This window comes from Macaca thibetana, chromosome 3 (genome assembly GCF_024542745.1).
Source record: "Macaca thibetana thibetana isolate TM-01 chromosome 3, ASM2454274v1, whole genome shotgun sequence".
Taxonomy (NCBI): domain Eukaryota; kingdom Metazoa; phylum Chordata; class Mammalia; order Primates; family Cercopithecidae; genus Macaca; species Macaca thibetana.
In genome coordinates, this window is record NC_065580.1 from 90,437,355 (window position 1) to 90,460,362 (window position 23,008).

At 35.2% G+C, this 23,008-nt stretch overlaps 2 long non-coding RNA genes across 2 annotated transcripts in view; one reads left to right on the plus strand and one right to left on the minus strand.

The window, feature by feature from the left end:
- The window catches only part of LOC126951350 (uncharacterized), a 40,330-nt gene extending 22,506 nt beyond the window's left edge, over window positions 1-17,824 (minus strand). Inside the window, exons 1-2 of the long non-coding RNA XR_007724444.1 lie at window positions 17,634-17,824; window positions 2,308-2,345 (exon numbers count right to left, since the gene is read on the minus strand). This is a non-coding gene — a long non-coding RNA (uncharacterized LOC126951350). The remainder of the gene's footprint in view (window positions 1-2,307; window positions 2,346-17,633) is intronic.
- Window positions 17,825-17,906: 82 nt separating this feature from the next.
- The window catches only part of LOC126951349 (uncharacterized), a 43,705-nt gene continuing 38,603 nt past the window's right edge, over window positions 17,907-23,008 (plus strand). The window contains exon 1 of the long non-coding RNA XR_007724443.1: window positions 17,907-17,990. This is a non-coding gene — a long non-coding RNA (uncharacterized LOC126951349). The remainder of the gene's footprint in view (window positions 17,991-23,008) is intronic.

Genomic DNA, 23,008 nt, shown 5'->3' on the forward strand with positions numbered 1-23,008 from the left:
CCTTCCTTAAACCATGTACAAAAATCAACTCAAGATAAACTAGAGACTTAAATGTAAAACCCAAAGTTATAATAACTCTAGAAGAAAATCTAGGCAATACCATTCAGGACATATGCACTGGCAAAGATTTCATGATAAAAACGCCAAAAGCAATTGCAACAAAAGCAAAAACTAACAAATGGGATCTAATTAAACTAAACAGCTTCTTCACAGCAAAAGAAACTATAATCAGAGTGAACAGACAACCTATAGAATGGGAGAAAAATTTTGCAATCTATCCATCTGACAAAGGTCTAATACCCAGAATCTATAAGAAACTTAACAAACTTACAAGAAAAAGACAAACAACCCAATTAAAACATAGGCAAAGAACATGAACAGACACTTCTCAAAAGAAAACATACATGCAGCCAACAAACATATGAAAAAAAGCTCAACATCATTGATCATCAGAGGAATGTAAATCAAAACCACAATGAGATAACATCTCACACCAGTCAGAATGGCTGTTAATAAAAAGAGAGGTTGCTAGAGAGGTTGCGGAGTAAAAGGAATGCTTTTACACTGCTGGTGGGAGTGTAAATTAGTTCAACCATTGTGGAAGACAGTGTGGCGATTCCTCAGAGACCTAGAGGCAGAAATACCATTTGACCTAGCAATCTCATTACTGAGTATCTGTGTAAAGGAATATAAATCATTTTATCATAAGTATACATGTACGCATTTGGTCAGTGTGGTACTATTCACAATCCAAATGCCCATCAATAATAGACTGGATAAATAAAATGTAGCACATAAACACCACGGAATACTATGAAGCTGTAAGAGGAACAAGACCATGCCCTTTGCAGGGACACAGATGGAGTTGGAAGCCATTATCCTTAGTAAACTAATGCAGGAATAGAAAGCCAAATACCACATGTTCTCACTAGGAAGTGGGAGCTGAACGATAACACATGGACACATGGGGGAGGGACAACACACATTGGGGTATGTCGGGGAGGGCCAGGGGAGGGAGAGCATCGAGAAGAATAGCTAATGGATGCTGGGCTTAATACCTAGGGGATGAGATGATCTGTGCAGCAAACCACCATGGTATATATTTACCTATGTGACAAACCTGCACATTCTGCATGTATACTCCTGAACTTAAAAGTTGAAGAGAAAAAAAGTTTGATTGTATAGGGGCATAAGAAAATGTTATGGGGTTATAGAAATGCTCTGTGTCTTCACAGAGTTAGAGGTTACATGGGAAGGATTGCATACCAAGCTCATTTAATCATAATCTTAAGATCTGTGCATTTTGCTGCACATAAAGTTTACCTTAATAAAACTACAAAAAGACATTAAAAATTCAAACAGTTATCCTTCATTAATATAGACAAACTCAGTATTACTTAATAAATATATACTTCATGCAATATTAGCATATGAAATCCAACAGTATGTAAAGGGGATAAAAACTCAAGTTGCATTTATTTAATAATGCAAGGTTGATTTACTATTTGAAAGCTGATAATATAATTTGCAAAATTAACAGAAAAAGGAGAAAAACCCTATAATAATTTTAATAGATACATAAAAGTGTATTGCAAATTTCAACACCAATAAAATAAGACTAGTAGAGAACATCCTCAATCTGATGTATGGCCTCTACAAAAAAATGCAAAGCTAACATTGAACTTGGTGGTGAAAGATCAATTGTTTCCTTCTAAAATCAGGAGAAAGGCAAGAATGTCCACTTTTACCACTTCTATTCAACATTATACTAAAGGTTCTAGACATTTTAATAAGGCAAGGAAAGAAAGGAAGAATGGAAGAAAGGAAGGAAGGAAGGGAGGGAGGGAGGGAGGGAGGGAGGGAGGGAGGAAGGAAGGAAGGAGGGAGGGATGAAGGAAAGAAGGAAGGAAGGGAGGGATGAAGGAAAAAAGGAAGGAAGGGAGGGAAGGAGGGAGGGAGGGAGGAAGGGAAGGAAAGAAAGAAAGAAAAAGAAAAGGAAGGAAGGAGAGAAAAAAGAGAAAGAAAGGAAAGAAAAAAAATCAGACAGGAAGAAGTAAAACTGTTCCTCTATTAAATGATCAACAGTGAAATGAACAATTATTTGTGTATAGTTCTATAAATTTTAATACAGAAGTCAACACTCTTTCTAGGAGTCTTACTTGCAAGGAATTAGTCAAATTAGCACTTACCTCTCAGCTCACCCTCCTGACAGACAGCTCACCCTCCTGACAGACTGAAGGGTTGCACACTACACCTTCCTCTCTAAGCAACCTGTACTATTTCAAAAAATAGAAGCTGAGATCATACCTGCTAATACCACTCTTAGCAACACTGGAGGATTGTTCCTATAATAAATGAAAAGGGAGAGTAAGAATAACACCCGAAGCCTTAAAAACAACTACCTTACCTCTCTTGGATTCAAACTACCGTCCAAGCAACTCAGTTAATCCATATTCTATAGGATATATTGGTTATGTGAAACACATCCTCTTGAATGACCAACAGAATTGTCTAGACAAGTGCATTTTCTATTTAGAAAATACTTTATATGCCAATAGTAAACAAAGTTACTCATTTAATACTTAAATTGTGTGGTGAAAATTTGCCTTTGGAAAAAATAATAGCATCAATTTGTGATCTAAATTATCAAATGGTCCTGGGATTGCTGGTTCAATTGATCGGTGACTTCCCTGGGGACCACCCCATGTGACTAATCTCTTTGCTATTCTAATTTCATAGTGAAGGAATAAAATTTTGGATTTGGGTCACTTATTCATATAACTTACTAGTGGCTTCAGTGCTTGATGAGGCTAAATCATATTGCATATACCACTTCCACTTGATGATGGAGTTCTTGGCATGCCCAACTTTATGGCTTGACATATCATGTAACATTCAGTTCATGATAGGTAGTTCAGCTCACTCAATCTCATTGCAACTTGGTGACCGATGGTTAAGTGCTCAGTCTCTATGTAGGCCCTGTAGCAGGCCATGAACTGATTCTCAAAAGGAGAATAACTATTCACAGAGGACAGCAAGACTTTGCTTTAAAATCCTAGGGCTCTGCTCTGCAATTCATCTACAGTGGCCTGCCAAATTCTCTACCCAGCATCCTCATCTGGAACTGACACCTGAATCACCATTGGCTCTACTAGATTACATGGCCAAATGGTAGATCAGGTTGCACAGAAGTCTAGATCTGTTGCAGGACCTTCACTTGTTCTGGGCCCCACTCAAATCCAGTAGATTTTAGGGTCACTTGGTACAAGATTGGATAACATACACAAATGAGAATATGGTGTCTCCAAAATCCAAAGACCCACAAGCATTGTGTCCCTTTTTTGGTTGTAAGAGGAGCTAGATGAAAGGACTGTCACCTTAGAAGGGATATATTGACATGGCCCACACCACTGCATCCCTAAAAATGTAACTAAGGAAAAAGGCTCCCAAACTTTTTTCAGATGTATTCCCACCTCTTGCATGCAAATACTTACCAGTCTAGAGTAGTTGCTATTTCTCTCCCACTGGGTTCAGTCAGCATAATGTCATCAATATGACGGACTAACATGCTAACTTGTGGAAGTTTGTAAAGGTAATCAAGATCCCACAAATTAAATTATGACATAGGACAGTTGATATACCTCAAAGGAAAGACTATGAGGGTATATTTCTGGTCTTGACAGCCTAAAGCGAACTATTTTTAATGGTCCTTATAGACAGAGATGGAAAAATTATACTTCCAAGGTACCATAGGTTATGTCAATTTGCTCAAGCAATGAGACCAGATCTGGCACAACCACTGCAATTTGAGTCTCCACTTGGCTAAGCTTATGATAATCCAGAGTTATTCTTCAAGATCCATCTGTCTTCTGCACAGGCCAAAGAGGTGAGTTGAATTGTGATGTGGTGAAAATCACCATCTTTCAATCTGAGTGACATACAATCCTACAATCACTTGAGGAATGTGGTATTGCTTTCGATTTATTATTTTCCTAGGTACAGGTAGTTCCAGTGGATTGGATTTGCCTTTTCCCACCATAATAGCTCTCACTCCACAGGTCAGGGAACCAATGTGGGGATCTGGGGTTTGATGTTCAGCAATCTCAGCCCTGCAACTACTGGAGATAAGTGTCTCCTTCAGGGCATATGTAGAAGCTTACAGGTCATTTGTAAGGCTCTTGAGCTGGGAATTCAAATCCCTAAGCTTACCCTTTTCTTTTTGCACTTTGTCTAGTGACATTAGGAGTATATTATACATTTTTTAAACTTTATATTTTCCTGATACTTCAACATCCCCACAAATAATCTGTAAACACGTTGCCCAGGCAACCAGGTACATCGGTGTGGATAAGTCTGGTCTCTGCCACAAGTTGCCCTTCTTGGCTTCCCTTTACTGACCTAGTGACATTCAAACACACCAATAAAATCTCCTCATGGTTTTTGCTTGTGTACTTCACCCCGTTCTCCAATAAAAGCATTTGCCCATGGGTCCAATCTCCCTCCCCCACTTCTCTCTCTCTTTCAGGCCCTCATCTACTTGATTGAGCTCACTCCTTGAGATTTCCTCCCATGTGGCCTCCGGCATGGCATGCTGTGCCTCCTGCCTCTAGGACCTGTGTGTATAATAATCACTTTCTGAATATAATTTCTCCAATTGTGTTGAAATAATCCTTAAAGACCCCACAAAGAGGATATATTCCCTATTTACAATACAAGAAGCAACTAGTCAATCTTGTATTTGTTAATTTGCCAACAATGTTCAATAATATTATATACAGTCATCCAGATACTTGATTTTTATAAGCAGTTGATTATGAATATCAAATGGTGATATTTTGCATGTCTATATTTCCAGACCACATCATGAACTATGAGTGCTCTTTTCAATATTGGAAATAGAGTCATTCGCATATTTAAATATAATCTAATTATATTTAGAAAGCCAATTCCAGAAACCCCAGAACCAATTCAGAGACTTCATCCTTAAGATTATGTCCCTCTACAACCACTCACAATACCAAAAGCTGTATTAATCAGGGCTTTCCAGAGAAAAAGAATGGATAGGAAACGGGTGCCCCCATAATAATTTTTGATGAAATGTCTGGGCATCCCCAAGCCCAGTAAGCTGATACATAATAATAACTTCACAGGATATAATCAGGAGCTGTCAGTCAACAGATAAATTACAAAGTAAGAAAAACTTGACTTGTAACCCTACTTTTCCAACTTAAAATTTATTGGTTGGAAAACTTGCCCCTTCCCTGGGATATCAGGCACGGAGACCCAAGCCTTGAGGTTATGGCTATGACGTAATGGAAACCTTGCCCCCAGCTCTATTGTGCCACTTAGTATTTATGAATGGAGAAGAACAGAGCTTCCTCCAGTTTGATGAAAGTAATTATATCTGATCCTCCAGAAAGCAACTGTATGACACAGTGGAGTGGCAGCTTCTGTTCCTGATCTACCACTTCTGCACTCTACCAGGATAACCTGCCTTAACCACTCATTATGTCTATTTCAACTGGCCTCCTAGGAGTATAGGAGACTGTGTAGGAGTGATCTGTAGATAGTGGTACTCAAAGTATATCCCTATACCAGCAGCATAAGCATCACCTGGAAAACTATTAGAAATTCAATTTCTTAGGCTCCATCCTGACATAATGAATCAGAAAGCCTGTATGTGGGTCTCAGTTATCAGTTTTAACAAGATCGTCAGATGATTATAGTATTCACTAAAGTTTGAGAACCAGTGCCTTAGGGGATCAACTAACTTAACCCTCTTCAACTATTTTCATTCCTTAAGGACTTCTCAGAGCCTCAGATGCTAATGTATACTGAGAATTTCCAAGCTTCTCCAATATGTTTAACTACATATTTTTTAAACATAAGCATATGTTTAGGATTATGTTCTATGAAATATTCTTAATAAAACAGAATTTGAGAGTGTGCTATTTGAACTGGAATGCAGTTCAGAAATATGCCTAATGATATTACCTTCCTTCAGTCAAGTAAAAGTCATACAATTCAAAAAGGATATGAAGAAACCAGATTCTTTTTCTTTCAAAATGATTACATTTCTATTTAATGAATGAAATCATTCTTTGAGATAACTAATGTTGAAATCCAGTTTCTCAAAAAATCATATTTTATGATTAAATAATTTAAAATTCCCAAACAAGCTCCATATACTTACTTACCCTCTTTTATTATGTTCCTAATTCTGTACAATATTTGGCAGATATGGATTAATAAAAATTAAAGTGGGTGTTTAATTGAAGAAGCAGGAATAAAAGTTTACTGAAATCTCAGTTAACCCAACGCTTTATTTTAGCCATAATTTCAATTATGCACATAGCTGCGCTGTTTTCATGGTGAAGTCATTGAGAATCTAGAAAATGAAAAGTAGTTCTACTGCCACTGTTTATATTCCCACAGTTTCAATACCTATGAGACTCAGTCTGCTGGAGTTTGTCAGTGTTCCAGGTTTTAAATAAGAGGATGTCTGCATATTTGCTCTAAGTAGTATTCCAGAAAGCTCATAAATTGATTTTTAACTGCTATGTCACATAAAAGTCACTTAATTTGGGCTGGGAACTAAATGAGCTTCTATCTGAAATTAGTTCTGAAACTAATGTGTGTCCTTGTACAGTCATTGATGGCCACTTTTCCATATCTCATGGGCTCTGAAAATTCATGGTTCTCTTTTTATTTAAAACTGGTTGCACCAATTGAACAGTTGGAACCAAATGAAAATGGTAATTCAAATGAGAAATGAGTTAAAATAATAGTCATCTATCTAGGGAGAAAAAATTAAAAAAAGATATTTCACATTTCAAGTAGATAAATTAGCACTTAAACATCATCATAATAATCATAATCAGGCCCAGTGCTTGTGGCTTGTGCCTGTAATACCAGCACTTTGGGAGGCTGAGGCAGGCGGATCACTTGAGGTCAGGAGTTCAAAAATATATATATATATATTCACAACTCATGGTTATTTATTGCTTATAATATCACAAAAACAAATCAAGAGGGGAAATTAATTAATTTGAGTAAGAACCCTCTCTGGAAATGTATGTATTGTTATACTTTCACATATGGTAAACAATGTATTTCATAGCAAAAGATTGGAAAACCCTACTTGATCATTAAGAAGAGACTGGTTCAATAAAAATCAGCACATTTTTATAATGAAATATCATTGTGTAAACAGGTAATTGTATGCACATATTGTTAAAAGGAACCTTGGTTACAAGTTTTACCTGTAGCCACAAACTTCAAACTTCTGCCATGTGTCCAAATACCTTAAATGAATGGAAAATTATTGACACAAGTGTTTCAGGAGTGTTTCTCAGATGTTTTTCTTGAAGGCACAAAACATTAAACCAAATGGATTTGTAGAAGCCGTTACTTTTAGTGTTTAAGTAATGTATTAGTGTTAAAGGACTAGGTAACACAGTGTTTAGGTAATATACTATTAGTGATACTAGGACACAGTTCAGTGAAAGTAACATTTGGTTGAAGTTAAGAAGCCTTGCATACTAGTCTCAATGTTGTCATAATTTTGGACAAGTCACTGAATTTCTTTGTGTTGTATTTTTCTTTGTACAATTACGCACATGGATTGTATAATCTCTAAAAACCCATTGCTATCAAATGTTTTATAAACTTTTATATCATTGCCACCTCAACTATTTCATTAATATTATTACTTTGGGAGAGCACATCTTTAACAAGCTGAGAAAGACTTCAAACAAAATTCCTTCAGAATAAAGTACTATATAGCAGTCTCTTCTTACCCTCAAATCCTCTGAGGGATGGGGAATCTCCAGGTTTATTAGGAAGATTCTAATACACACTCTGGACAGTGGGTTATTCTCTGTGCATAGGTCCTATAGCCAATGTTAGGTATTCTTGAATATCAAAAAGACTGTTGAACTTGTAACAGGAATGACAGAAGATATGAGAAGAATGGAATATTTAGGGAGGATAGTATTGGCCTGGAAAAGACTTTGGGTTGCCTCAAGCTCCTCCTTTATTCTTTTTGCCTAACACTGTGTCTTTGCTTTGAAAATGTGACTATAAAATTTGAGTCAAGTTTAATAAAGGATTGAGAAATATTAGATAAATAAGTGTCAACCCAATGGATAATAATTATATTTTAAATAAAAATTTTCTAGATAATTGATTATATTTATGCAAGAAAATTATATGCAACCTCTCACATAATTTTGAAGGTACCTGCCCTTGTGACATCACATGGAACAAGAGTTCTTGGCAGAGGACAGTGGATTTCTAATGACTATGGTAATTTAACTAGGGTTGATTAGATCAAATGACTGACAGATTAATTATTCTCTTTTGGAAACATTTAAAGGAAGGATTTCTAAGTCAGAACTGATTAGAAGTATAATTTTTTAATGATCAAAATTAGAAGGTATTTTTGAGTAACAGAAATAAAATTGATCATTAAAATGTATAAAGGGATCCTGTAAAGTCTCTTATCTTGAACATGCTGCTACTTTCCTACATAATATTATTCAGCTTAAATGAAAGAGCAACAACAAAAGATCATGTCTTGCAATGCTACCTAATACTCATACCGAAGATGTTAGAAAAATAGCATGTGGACTTAAGGTATTTTCTCAGAAGAATTCAGGTACGGAAGCTACTTTTAGATGTCTTATTTCTAGTTTCTTTATAGAAAAATGCAATGCCTCTTTTCCCAGCAGCTCAGATCCACTTTATTAATTCATTTGACTGCAATCATCACTTTCACTGAACTCAGAGATATAGCTAAGAATGTAAATATACGAATTAAAAGATGCAGTTAGAGCTGGTGAGTGGTTTACTAAGATACACATTGCTAATGTGCTTCTGGAAAGTCTAAAGGGAATATCAGTCTATATTCATTAGCAATCTGTTACATTGGGAAATCCTAGGGTTGTGAGATTTAACAAATAAAAACTCAGGATTCCAGGTTAAATTTGAATTTCAGATTAATAAGAAATAATATTTTAGTATAAATATATCCTGCATATTACATAGAGCGTACTTATACTAAAACATAATTCATTGTTATCTGAAATTCAAATTTAACTGAATGTCTTATATTTTACCTGGCAACTCCAGCACTGGCGCCTAATGAAACACAGCTCCTTATATCCACACACTAGTATATCCCCACCTCTTACATCTGGACTGGGCCTTTTGTTACTAAAACCAAACGGATGTGGCAGAAGTGATACACTGCCAGTTTTAGGTGTAAGTTTTGAAGACACCTGGCAGCTTCTGCCCTTGTGTTCTTTGGGTGCTAATCTGTCACATAAAAAAATCAACTACCTCGATAAGACCACATGTAAGAGAACTGGCAAACTCAGTGGATAGGCCCAACATCTAACCCCGGTTGAATAGCTAGCTACTCAAGCAGAGGTTCCAGTGAAGAAGCCATCTTGAATGTACAGTCCCATTAGACACCATATGAAGCAGAGATGGATTATACATGCAGTGCCCTGATTCCTGACCCAGAAATCATCAGAAATAATAAAATGATTGCTGTTTTAAGTGTTAAGTTTTGGAGTAGTTGTTATGCAACAATAGATGACTAAGGCATACAAGACCCCAGCCCCAATTCTACTTAGCGATCTCTCCAGTTCCTCTAAAAAGTGACTTCTACAGAGTTTCAGAAGTAAAGAGGAAAATATTAATTCATAGGCATATTAAGATTATTAACAAATTACCTCCTTCAACGTGCTTGAGAAAATAAAAAGTTGTGCAAGTGCTAAACGAAAATGTATGAAAGTTTTGTAAAACTGAGAATGAATTGGCAAATTAAATACTTAAAAAATAAATTCAACATCAGAGGAGTAAGTTGGATCATTGTGGGCAAAATACTCACATGTTTTTCTTTTCTTTTATTAAAGAAATCACGTTTCATTATTCTATTGCTTTCTTCTTTTGATTACCTTTCCAGAGCTTAAATTTGAATAAGATTTTGCCATTGATTCCATAATGATAACTTTACTGCAAATAATTTGTAATAGGACATTTTACTTTTGCTTCAAACAAAAGGGTGAAAGTTAAAGAAACAAAAAGTCACTCAGAACTTTTCATATCAGGAAGAGGAAAATAATTTTATGTCAACTTTACAAAAGAAAAAAAATTACATTGCAATCTTGATGAAAATTTGTACATATTAGCCTAAAGATTTTTTTTTAAATGCTACACTTAAACTGCCTTATTCCAAAGATATCCATGATATCAATTGAGATTGCATTCGGTTGCAAGCAACAGAAAACTCAAATAAATTAAAAGCGGCTTAACAATATGCAGTTTTATTTTTTCATGTAAGAAAAGTCTGGAGGTGCACAGAGAGGGTAGCATGCCAGTTCTACAATATTACTTCTACTTTGTGGCCTCTCACACAGTTTACATGTGTTACCTCATTGATGATAAAACCTGCTTGAGCTTCAGTCATCACATCCACATTCCAGGAAGTAGAAAGAGGGATGTTCCACCTCCCTTTTAGGAAACTTTTTAGAACTCTAAAATGAAACTTTTGTTTGCATTCTATTGAGCAGAACTTAGTCACATGATGATATGGTTGGGAAAAGTAGCGTCTATTCTGAGTGATCAGGTGTCCAATTTAAATGGAATATTCATTTCTAAGGAAGAAGGGGAGAATGCTCATTGGTTCTCTGTGCCATATGGCTTATTTTATACAGACTGATACTCGTTATTAAATAACTTTGAATATATTCTAAAATCATTTACATATGTGTATTTTTGACTAAAATTGGTAAGGAGATATTGTATTATTGAGTACCAATTACATGCAGAAAACTCTGTTAAGTGTGGTGAGATTATTTATAAAGATAAATAATCTGGGCTGTTACATCAAAGACCATGCATACATTTAGAAATTCTGTAAAATATAAAACATAGTGAAAGGATCCCAATACAGTGTTTGGTTAATAGAAAAAGCTTAAATTTTATGTTATCACCAAGTAAGGGAAAATTACAGCTTGTAGAGATGTTAAGCAAAATGTCCATGAAGAAATTCCATTTTACCAACCTCCAATTATGTGAGTGTATATCTGTACTGATTTTCCTTTCAGCCCTTTACTTTATTGCTTCAGGTATCCTCACAACATTACAAAAACTATTAAAAAATACAAAAGAAAGAGGAAGAAGAGGAGAAGAACAAGGAGGAGGAGGAGGAGAATTATTTTATTTTTGAATTCTTTACTCTTTCCATCTCCTTGCCTTGATTGGAACCAGTTCATCCCCGACCATTGGGCCCTCTCAGAACTCTCTCATTGTCCTACAGATCCCAGAGGTTGTATCAATATTCTTCCAGCACCCACCACTTTTCGGTGTCATTTCCAGCTTACTACTCTTTCTCCTTTGTGCAAAAAAAAACTTCTCTTCCTTGAAGGACTCATTTCCTTAAGCAACACCTCTCTCTAATCTTTTTTGTCATTGTCATCTGTCAATATCTCATCCCTCCCATGAATCCCTGAGGACTTTGACATCTGCCTTACAGAGATTTTTACATTCTCCTCTTGACTGTCTTGGGTGACCATGGTATCCATATGGCAGACTCATCTGTGACATTAGCATCAATGCTTCTTAATCCAGCTGGGATTTTGACTTTTTTTCCCTTTGCTGAAGCTCAACCACTCTTATAAACAGCAACACCTTAAACCTTGACATTATTCTGAATTTAGGTATTTCTCATAACTTTAATGCCTAAACTCTACTTCCTGTCTAATGGTTCAACATTAATAAAGCCTCCGATTTCTTCTCACTTCCTTTTTTCATTATCATTCATTCCCTTCCACGTTGAACCTAGAGTCTCTACTGTTTGAGCCCCACTTCAATCATCACTAACTAGTAGTTTCAATCTTCTGTTCCTAAGCAATGTCAGCTGGGCACTCAGGGCAGTAAGAGATGGCTAGAAAGACAAGCAGACAGGCAAGCAGATGAACAGATTCTTATTGTCCCCCATAGACATGTAACATAGTAACACCACTTGAGCACTTAATTCCACCCCTCTCTCATTAGCTTATCAGGTAACCTTACTCTTTATTCCCTAAAATTTGAGATGCTTATCTCTAAATTTCCTTAACTTCCTGACAAATACAAATGCATGCATCTGTCTTCATTCCTATATTTTTCCCTTCCTTCTCTTGGAAAGGGACTTGTCTTCTGCATATGAAGCCTCAGTTACTTCCCTGCACTTTCTATGCCATCTCTCCTACCTTCTCAGAGTCATTAGCACTTCTGCTTACTCTCTTCTCTTTTTCTACATCTTCTTCTATGTTTTAAGATGCATCCCACTCATATTTACACCCTCTTCTCACATCTACTCTTTTATTTCCCTTGCATTCACAGCCAAGATTTTGGGGAAAGCATAGTGTACATTAACAGCTTCAGTTTTGTTCAGTTCTTTGAAATCAATCTTCAGTTTCATCTCCTTTTACTCTTCCACCAGTGCTCTCCTCCACTTTCAAAGCCAAAAACCTCTTGGTTGCTAAATCCAATGGACGCAATTTACTCCTTATCTTATTAGTCTTCTCTGTAGCATTTTACATAATTCCCCACACTTGGCTAGAGAAACTGTCTGTTTTTGCTGCACACCTCTCAGTAGATTCTCTTCCACCTCTGAATGTTCCATCCTTGTCTCTGTAGGTGAAATAATTTTTTTATGTTTCTGTTTTTTGCTCTTCTGCTACTCTTCTGAATATCCCTTGGTATCTCATCTACTCTCATTAATTCACTTTAAAACAATATGCTTACAGATCTCAAGTCCCTATTTCCAGGCGTGGCAATAGGAATGGAAATGAAAGAGAATATCATATTTGTTCTATCTCTCTGGTTAGTTTGTAAATTATCAGTGCTGAAACTATGGACAGCACCTGTTACAGTGGTTTGCATACTGAGGCAAATTAGATAATAATTAAACCTGGCAGAAAACTGTATTTTAATTCCTTGTACTTGGGTAGGGGTGTCAAGAGGCAGCAATAGTATGAAACAGAGAGGTAATATTTTTTAATTTCAGATAACAAAATGTAACATCTGTTTCTTCTACAATCTATAAAACAACTCCAAAATTACAATCTACAGTGCCCTCTACATTAGGAGTCTTCAACCCCCTGGCCAAGGATCAGTACTGGTCTGTGGCCTGCTAGCAACCAGACTGCACAGCAGGAGATAAGCAGCAGGTGGGCAAGCAAAGTTTCATATGTATTTATAGCCACTCCCCATTGCTCGCATTAGTGCCTGAACTCCCTCTCTTGTCAGATCAGCAGTGGCATTAGGTTCTCATAGCAGGGCAACCCTGTTTTCAACTGTGTAAGTGAGGGATCTAGGTTACATGCTCCTTATGAGAATCTAATGCGTGATGATCTGTCATTGTCTCCCATCACTCCCAGATGGGACTGTATAGTTGCAGGAAAACAAGCTCAGGGCTCACATTTATTCTACATCACAGTGAGTTGTATAATAATTTCATTATATATTACAATGTAATAATAAGAGAAGTAAAGTGCACAATAAATGTAATGTGCTTGAATTGTCTCCAAACCATCTCCCCTCTCCAGTTTGTGGAAAAAATTGTATTCCACAAAACCAGTTCCTGGTGCCAAAAAGATTGGGGACCACTGCTCTAAATAATAGTCTGCCATTCAATATATGTACTTGAACAATAAAAGAAACAAATTAAAACATCTACAAATAACTGGATTCATGTTAAAGTATTTTAACCTTCAACTGTGCTTATTTCTGCAAAAGAAGAGCTGAAACCTCAGCTACTTATATTTCATCACCTTATAATGGAACTTAATCAATTTACTAGCAGAATCTGCTTGAATATTATTCTGCTTAATGATCCTGTCTCTTGGTGAGTAAAGCTCACTGTTATGATTCCTCAGCATTTATAATATTATGCTGTGCTGAATATGGGCTTTCTCCAAATCTATTATTGCATGCTTTTCTCTCTCTCTTTGCCTCTCTCAGGCTCTTATTTATCCATCACACACACACACACATTCACACAGAATAAGCTGCTTACCATTCAGACAGAATTGCCTGTTTTCAATTCTGGGTTTCAGTTTTTTATGATTTAACATTAAACATTTTTAATCTATATGGGTTATTATTTACCCATACATATTATGCATATTACACATCATAACCTATAGTGGACGGGATAGCTTTTTCACTCCCCTTCTGGGAAATATTCCAGTTAACAATATGGTTAGAGTGTGTGCTGCCCCATTTTCAGACCCTGTAGCTATGGACACAGCTGTTTGATTCAGGTTTGGGTACCTACCTGAAGGAAGGCAAATCAAATATTTTCCCTAGTATCTTTAAACTTGGCACCATGTAGCATGTGTTTCAGTCCTTCTCTGGTAGAGAATATATGAATCTGGAGTTGGTGGCTGATATGGTTTGTCTGTATCCCCACCTAAATCTCATTTGGAATTACCATGTGTTGTGGGAGGAACCTGGTAGGAGATAATTGAGTCATCGGGGGAGGTCTTTCCCATGCTGTTCTCATGGTAGTGAATAAGTCTCATGATATCTGATGGTTTTATAAGGGGGAGTTTCCCTGCACCAGCTCTCTCTTTGCCTGCTGCCATCTATGTAAGATGTGACTTGCTCCTCCTTGCCTTCTGCCGTAATTGTGAGGCCTCCCCAGTCATGTGGAACCATAAGTCCATTAAACCTCTTTCTTTTGTTAATTGCCCTGTCCCAGGTATGTCTTTATCAGACTGACTAATACTGTGGCCATTTCTACTCTGTGAGAAAGGTTGGAGGAAATTAAGGCAACCCACATAAAGAAGCAAAAATAAGGACTGCAGAGAGGGTTCTGATGGAGTCCAGTCACTAGTTCTGATTGGCCTTGCAGTTAGCTCTAGACAGCAATTCCTGTATTTTGATTACAAGAGCCAATATATTTTTCTCTCTCTCTGATTGAGTTTGAATTAGCTTTCAATCATTCACAACTAGAGTCCTGACTAAAGGTATGTTCTGTGAGCTTAAATTTGGATTTGCTCATTTATTTTTATCTACTTTTTAATGTTTCTTATAAGGGAGAATGCGTACTCTATGTAATTAGCTGACAGATTGTGGAATTGTGATATACAAATCGATTAAATTTATTCTGTGGCAGAAGAGAGAATTGTTCTCCTAAGAAACCCTTATATATCCTTGCTTCCTCATTGTTCCCTGGTATTAAAGTTTCATGTCTTCAGTTTATGTGTCTATAATGAGGAACCCACTTAAGACTAAATCATTTAGGACAACATTTTGCTGGGTGAGGTATTTGCCTTGGCTACCCATTCTGGATACCAGAATTTTGATGGCATTGTTAAACTGGGGCAAATTCAACTGAAAAACAATGACAAAACGAAAACCCCAAACCAAACCCGACTATTAATAGTTCTTGAGGGGTTTCATATGCTGGGATTTTATAAAAAAAATTTGTTTAGCTCTGCTCATCTCTCATAAAAGATGTAGAACTGCCTAGTTTACCATGAAACAAATATGATGTTATATACAATAATAATCAAAATGAACATTCAGTAGTGCTTTGGTACAAATGTTTAATTTTTCTCATCTATGAATTGGTTTAAAAAATTCAGCTGTGTAGAAGGACATTTTCATGTGTGTCTCAGTTTTCATCTCTTGACCCCCGATTCTGGTGTCCCTCAGATTTTACCCTAGGCCAATCTACAGTGGAAGTCTTGCCTTTTATAAATGGCAGTATATCATCATTCTCTGCTAGTCTTATAGCTCCACCTCAGAAGCAGATAAATTATTAAATGATGGCTGAGGTGGGGATATGCCACTCATGTTACTGCCTTAATTCATTGTCTGAAGAAGGACTTCTTGCTCTGTCACTCAATCCTATGCCTTTGAACATTTTCTGTTGCCCCCTTTTATTTCTGGCACATAATCCAAATGGTAAGTAAACTTTTACTGTTTTAAATGTTGGCAACTTATAAGCCAGCTTTGAGCTCAGAAGGAAAAACCTCTGTCCACAAGCAAGGTCAAACTATTTCTCTTGTAAGCTACTATAGTTCAGAAGCTTGGAGTATGACTCTCTTAACTATTTTACAACTACCCAAAGTAAGGCAAGAAATTAGACATTGGAAGGCCATTGAATTAGAAATTCTTGAAATCTAGGAAAAAATAAGAACTAACCTAATCAGTCATTTACTTCTTGATATAATAGGTCCATATCATTTGGGGAGAATAGGTTTTATAAAAAGGAAGAGCAACTATTAAGATAGTAGTCTTTGAAGGGAATGGGGAAAGAACTCTAAAAAAGGATCACAAGAAAGCAGGAAAAGTAAGAGTTTCTCCTTCACAGTTTTCCTATGACGGCCCTCAATATACAATTCAAAAAAAAAAAATCTCCAATGACTTTAATAGACAATCCTCCATTTGTTTCTCTGTTAAATCTTCATAATTCTGCTAAACTGAATTCAGTTTTCTGAAAAATATGAAACTAACTCTCTTGGGTTTATAATAACTATAAAAGATACATATGAAAATATTGAGGATATATATGAGTCACAGGAATGTATCTATGTACCATTTTAAGCTAAGTCATGTCTTCAAAAACTATTAAAATCTCTTGGCTCCCTTATCTACAAAGATTCTAATACTTCATTCTCTTATATCAGCAAGTGTTTTCCAAACTTGGGAGCTTTAAAATATACAGATTTTGAGACTCTAGCACTAAAAGCCAGAAGCAAGACATTTTCTTTATTTTAAGGATTATACTGACATAACAAAAGAAATTTAAATTAAAAACACCCCAAATTTTATCATTAATTCAAACCAATGTTTTTATATATCCATGCTACTTTTAATTTTTGTGCATATTTTATTTTAACATATTTGCAATAACATTAAATGCCATACTTTTTTACACTTCAACTATTATAATGTGCATACTTTTCCAATGTGCTTTTATTTTTTATTTCGCTAACTGCCCTTGCTTCCTATTCTCACCCTTTCCTGAAAAAAATATATTAATGAGTTTATGTCAATCATCCACACTTTTTCCATGCTTGTCCAAATAAATATTGCAATTTACTCTTCTTTCTTAACAATGCATAATAGACAGTAACCTAATTCAACAGCTATAGATCTAATATATTATTTTTAACAATGGTATAATATTCCATATTTTAATACCATATTTTTAAAATTATTTCTTTATTGATAGTTATTAAGGGTACTTAATTTTAGTTTCTTCCACCTCTGACTATAAACAAAACTACAAAGCTGCAATAAACTCCTCGGCTCTCATATGCATATATAATATACACTGGTGCTTATATTTTCAAACAATATATTTTTAGAAGTTAAGGATCTATTTATAACATTGTTAGGAGGCAATCAATCAATGAATGGTTTGAAGTGATCTCTAACATTTTTGTGAGTCTGAGAGTCACTTTGTTCTACCTATAATGTTTCCGAAGCTGAGAGCAAACCTCTCAGTGGAGCCCTGTTTTGGCAGTCGTGTGCTGGCCGCAAGAGGAATAGGTGTGCTTTGGACACTTTAAGTACCAAAGCCTATTGTGACTACACAACAAGATCTTGATATAGCTTACATTTTCAGGCGTTCTTCATGATCCATAACAAATGGTTATCACCAAATGAAAAGTTATTTTCCTAGAGGGTAAATAAAACTGCTGTCTTCAAATTTTTTTTTCCAGCACTTGCCCTTTACATTACTTTACCTACTACCTCTGTTCTAAGGAAGTAGAGTTCCCTGGAAGCTCTGGGTCTCCTGGGTAAGCTAACAAGTGAATGAGGCGTCAGAGTTCTGGCTATTCAGATGGGAACACACTAAGGTTACCATGGAAACTCTCTGCAGTTCCACCTTGTAATCTTTTGGAACTGAACTCCAGAAGGTGGCCTGACAGAAATCTCAGAGAGATATGATCAACGTGTTTGTCCTATATGAGGTAAAGTTCAATAGATAAAATTTATTAAATAAATTTTAAAAAAAGAATGAGCACATGGATACCTAGGAGTTTGCTTTATTTTTCTGATTAGCACTAGGATTCTCTTGGATACACATCATTTGTAATTGTAATACTAAAGACTACCACCACAGAGCTATTTTCTCATTACCTGCCAATTGCTATTTTGCTGAATGTTTCATGTAAGTTGCAGGCTCAAATTTCTCATTGCCAGTATATTTTAAAAATCCGTATTATATGCAGTGAATACATGACTTTGGATGCTAATGTCTTAGCAATCAAGCTTCTGTGTTTCTTTCTTTAAAGATTTCTTTGATATAATTATTCATTGTTTTCAGTTTTTATACTATCCACTCAACATATCATTCTCCTGCCCAATTTTCATACTAAATGTTGCTCATTTAAATGAACATTAGATATTTTGATCTCTATGCTTTCTCTTTGTGCTGTATGAAAATCTTGGAAAGCCTCCTCATTTCCCTCTCCATCCCTCTACATCTTTGATTATCAACAACTCCATTATTGTTGATAAGCTGTCTTTAATTATAATTTTAAATTTTAAAATATAAAGGACTACTTTTTTGTGATTTGCAGTCTGAAATTAATCTCATTCTTCTTTTCTATAATATTATATGTGAATTAGAGGTAAATACTGTGGAAACATGATTTGTTTACAAATATAAGTGAGTTTGTAGTTATTAGTCCCTTTTCCGATTTTCTTTACTATTCAGGACATATTTTAAAAATCAAGGATGCTCACATCCATTTTCTTTTTTGGTCGCAATAGCTAGCATTAATGTATCATTTTGCTAAGATTTTGGTGTTCTGATTTCTGAAAATTTAGCTTCAGTAATTATTTTAGTTTCAAATCCCACAATCAAATTATTGCCAATAAAAGTAATTTGGCACCGCAGAGAACACAGTTACAGTTTATGAGACGGCTACTGACAATGATCAGATATAGTGTTTCAAGTCTATGTGGCTTCCTATTAATCACTTCTCATTCACTGTTCACATTATGTAGAACCCAGAAAAAAAACTATGAAGGCAGTTTTAAATTACTTTTAAGCTAATTGATGGAATACATACACTTAAATATCAATTTACTTAAAATTCTAGAAGTGGGCCAAATTCTAATTTAGCATTTTTCTTTTTGTAAAATAGTTTCATTATTTTAACATACCACACTTAATTATTTGGGGATGCATGCATTTGTGTGATTTTATTTTTGTCTTTTTTTCATGATGAAAACCCTCTCAGCAATTAGGAATGAAGTTAACATATGTGACAATATCAATTAGAGAACTGCTTGCCAACCTGCACTATATAAGAGACACTAAAATAGGCTGTAAATTTATGCCAAAAGTACTTAGAGAATTATCTGAAGAAATTATGTTTATGTAGCCCATAAAAATTCCAATTGATAAGGTAAAATAAAACTGTACTGGATTTATTTGCTGTACTGACTCCTAATTCTCTTTTTGAAATATATATGTAGTGGAAAAAGTGTGTGTTGGAAGTTATTACCCTACCACCTTTGTATATAGATATCTTAAAAAATAGAGCTCAAGACCAAGAGACTCAAATGTCTTTCTATAGCTCTCTAACTACCTTTCATCCTGTTATTTCAGCCCTGTCTTCCCAAATGTTACAGGCATGCTTATTGCATCTCAGTAAAGTGCAGCTCATTGTAAATATCCTGCCTTTGTACATGCTATTTATCTTCCTAAAGTATCATTCCTCATTTTTCTAAAGAGGGCTCCTACCTAAATTTTAAGACTCAGTTCAAATCTTACCTCTAGCAAAGTAGAATTACTAATTCTTATTTCTGGGATCTTCCCAGCACTCTGCACATATTTCTTGTGCTTCCGTAAAATCATTAAACATTTATGTCCTTCATGTGATTAACATTATATTAGGTTGGCACAAATGTAACTGCAGGAACCAGGTGATAAGGTTTGGCTCTGCATGCCCACCCAAAATATCATCTTGAATTGTAATAATCCCCACATGTCAAGGGTGGAACCAGGTGGAGATAATTGAATTTTTAGGGGCTGGTTCCCCCATGCTGTTGTTGTGATATTGAGTGAGTTCTCACAAGATCTGATGGTTTTATAAGGGACTTCCCTCTTTGCTTGGCACTCATTTTCTCTTCTGTTGCCCTGTGAAGATATACCTTCTGTCATGAATGTAAGTTTCCTGAGGCCTCCTTAGCCATGCAAAACTGTGTGTCAATTAAACCTCTTTATAAATTACCCGGTCTCAGACAGTTCTTTATAGCAGTGTGAGAATGGACTAATACCATAGCAGACTAGATAAAGCAGAAGAAAGACTCTGTTAACTTGAAGACAAGTCTTTTCAAATAGTATAGTCAAATAGGGTAAAAGGAGAAAAAAATAAGAAAAATGAGTGAAGAAAGCCTACAGGACTTATGGGATACCAGTAAATGAATACATATTTGGATTATGGGGGTTATAGAAGGAGAATAGATGGAGAGAGTCACATAAAGCTTACTTAATGAAATAATGACTAAAAACTTCCCAAGTCATGAGGGAGATGTGAATGTCCAGTTTATGAAGCTTAAACGTTCTCAAACTGGTTCAACCTAAATAGGCCCTCATCTAGGCATATTATAATCAAAATATCAAAAGTTCAAGACAAAGAGAAAAATTTTAAAGTAGCAATAAAATGTAGCAAGTGTCATAAAGGGTAATCTCCATTAGACTATTAGTAGATTTCTCAGCAGTAAACTCGCAGGCAAGAAGAGAATAGGATAATATATTCAAAGTCCTGAAAGAAAAACAATGATAGCCAAGAATACTATACCCAGTAATACTGCCCTTCAGAAATTAACAAGAAATAGTCTTTTTCAGACAACCAAAATCTGGAGAAATTTATCAACACTGGACCAGCCTTACAAACAATGCTTAAAGTTCTTCAACCAAAAATGAAATGATAATAATTAATATCATGAAATTATATGAAAGTTTAAAACACAATGATAGAGGTAAATAAAATTTTTGGTCTGCAAATTTTCTCCTATTTCATATATAATTTACTTATTTTAATTTTTCCTTTGCTGTGCAGAAGGTTTTTAGTCCGATTATAATCTGCTTTTCTGTTTTTGGTTTTGTTGCTTATGCTTTTTAATTTCATATCCAAGAAAATATTGCATAGTCTGCTGTCTTTAAGCATTATTCCTATGTTTTCTTCTAAGAGTTTTGGTGTTTAAAGTTTTACATTTAAGTCTGTAAACTTTTTAAAGTTTAGTTTTGTATATGTTGTGAAATAAGGGTCCAATTTCATTGATTTTGCATGTGGATATTCAATTTTCCTAGGATGATTTATTGAAGAGACTTCTTTTCCTCTTTGTGCATTACTGGCATACTTGTAGAAGATCAGTTGATCACATATACATGCTTATATCCCTGGATCTCTATTCTATTCCATTGATATATATGTCTGTTTTTATACTCTATCATACTGTTTAGATTACTGTAACTTTGTTATGTATTTTGAGATCAGGAGTGTGATAACTGTAGTTTTGTTCTTGCTTAAGTTTGCTTTGTCTATTAAGGGTCTTTTGTCATTGCAAATGAATTTTAAGATTGTTTTTTCTAGTTCTATTAAAAAATGCTATGAGATTTTAACAAAAATTGCTTTGACAAATATAGACATTTTAACAATATTAATTCTTCCTATTCATGAACATGAAATACCCTTCCATTTACATTAAAATTTTTTTCATTAATATTTTTCAGAGTACAAGTCTTTTGTTTCCTGGGTTAAGTTTATTCCTACATATTTTATTCCTTTTGATGTGATTGTAAATGGAATTGTATTTTAATTTCCTTTTTAGATAGATTATTGCTAGTGTGTATAAATGAACAGAATTTTGCATGTCACTTGTGTATCCTGCAACTTTACTAATTCATTTATTAGTTCCAAAACTTTAGGTGGAGTTCTTAGGGTTTTCTACAATCTGCAAACAGGGATAATTTTAACTTATTCCTTTCTAATATGTATACCTTTTATTTCATTCTCTTGCCTAATTGTTCTGAATAGGACTTTAAGTACTATGTTAAATGGAAGTAATGAAAGTGGACATTTTTGCCTTTTCTGGAACTCAGAGGAAAAGATTTTAGTTTTTGACCATTGCTTACAATGTTTCCTGTGTTCTTTGCATATGTTGCTCTTTGATGAGTTAGATTCCTTCTAAATCTAATTTGTTGAACATTTTTGTCATGGGTGTTAAACTTTGTCAAATGTTTATTTTGTGTTTATTGAGATGATCGTGTGATTTTTATCCTACATTCTCTTCATGGTTTGTATCATATTGTTTGATGAATCATTCCTGAATGTCAAGGATCAATCCTACTTGGTCATCATGTAAAATCCTTTTAATGTACCAGTGGATTTGGTCTGCTAGTATTTGGGAATTTTTGCTTTGATGTTCCTCAGGGATATTGGCCAGTAATTTTCTTTCCTTGTGGTGTCTTTGTCTGTCTTTGGTATCAGGATAACACTAGCCTCACAGAAGAGTTTGGAAGTATTCCCTTTTCTTTTGTCTTTTGGAAAAGTTTAAGAAGGGTTAGAGGTAGTTCCTTAAAAGTTTGGTAGAATTACACACCGGGGCCTGTCAGGGAGCGGGGGGCTGGGGAAGAATAGCATTAGGAGAAATACGTAATGTAGATGAAGAGTTGATGGGTGCAGCAAACCACCATGGCACGTATATACCTGGGTAACAAACCTGCACATTCCTCACTTGTATCCCAGAACTTAAAGTATTAAAAAAGAAAAAAAAAGTTTAGTAGAATTTACTTGTGAAGCCATCTGGCCCTGGGATTTTCATTCTTTGAAGTTTTCATTTGTTTTATTCCTCAGTCTCTTATTTACCATTAGTTGCTTCAGCCTTTCTATTTCCTCTTGATTAGCTTTTAGTAGAATGTATGCTACTATGAATTTCTCCATTTCTTACATGTTGTCTAATTTGTTGGCAT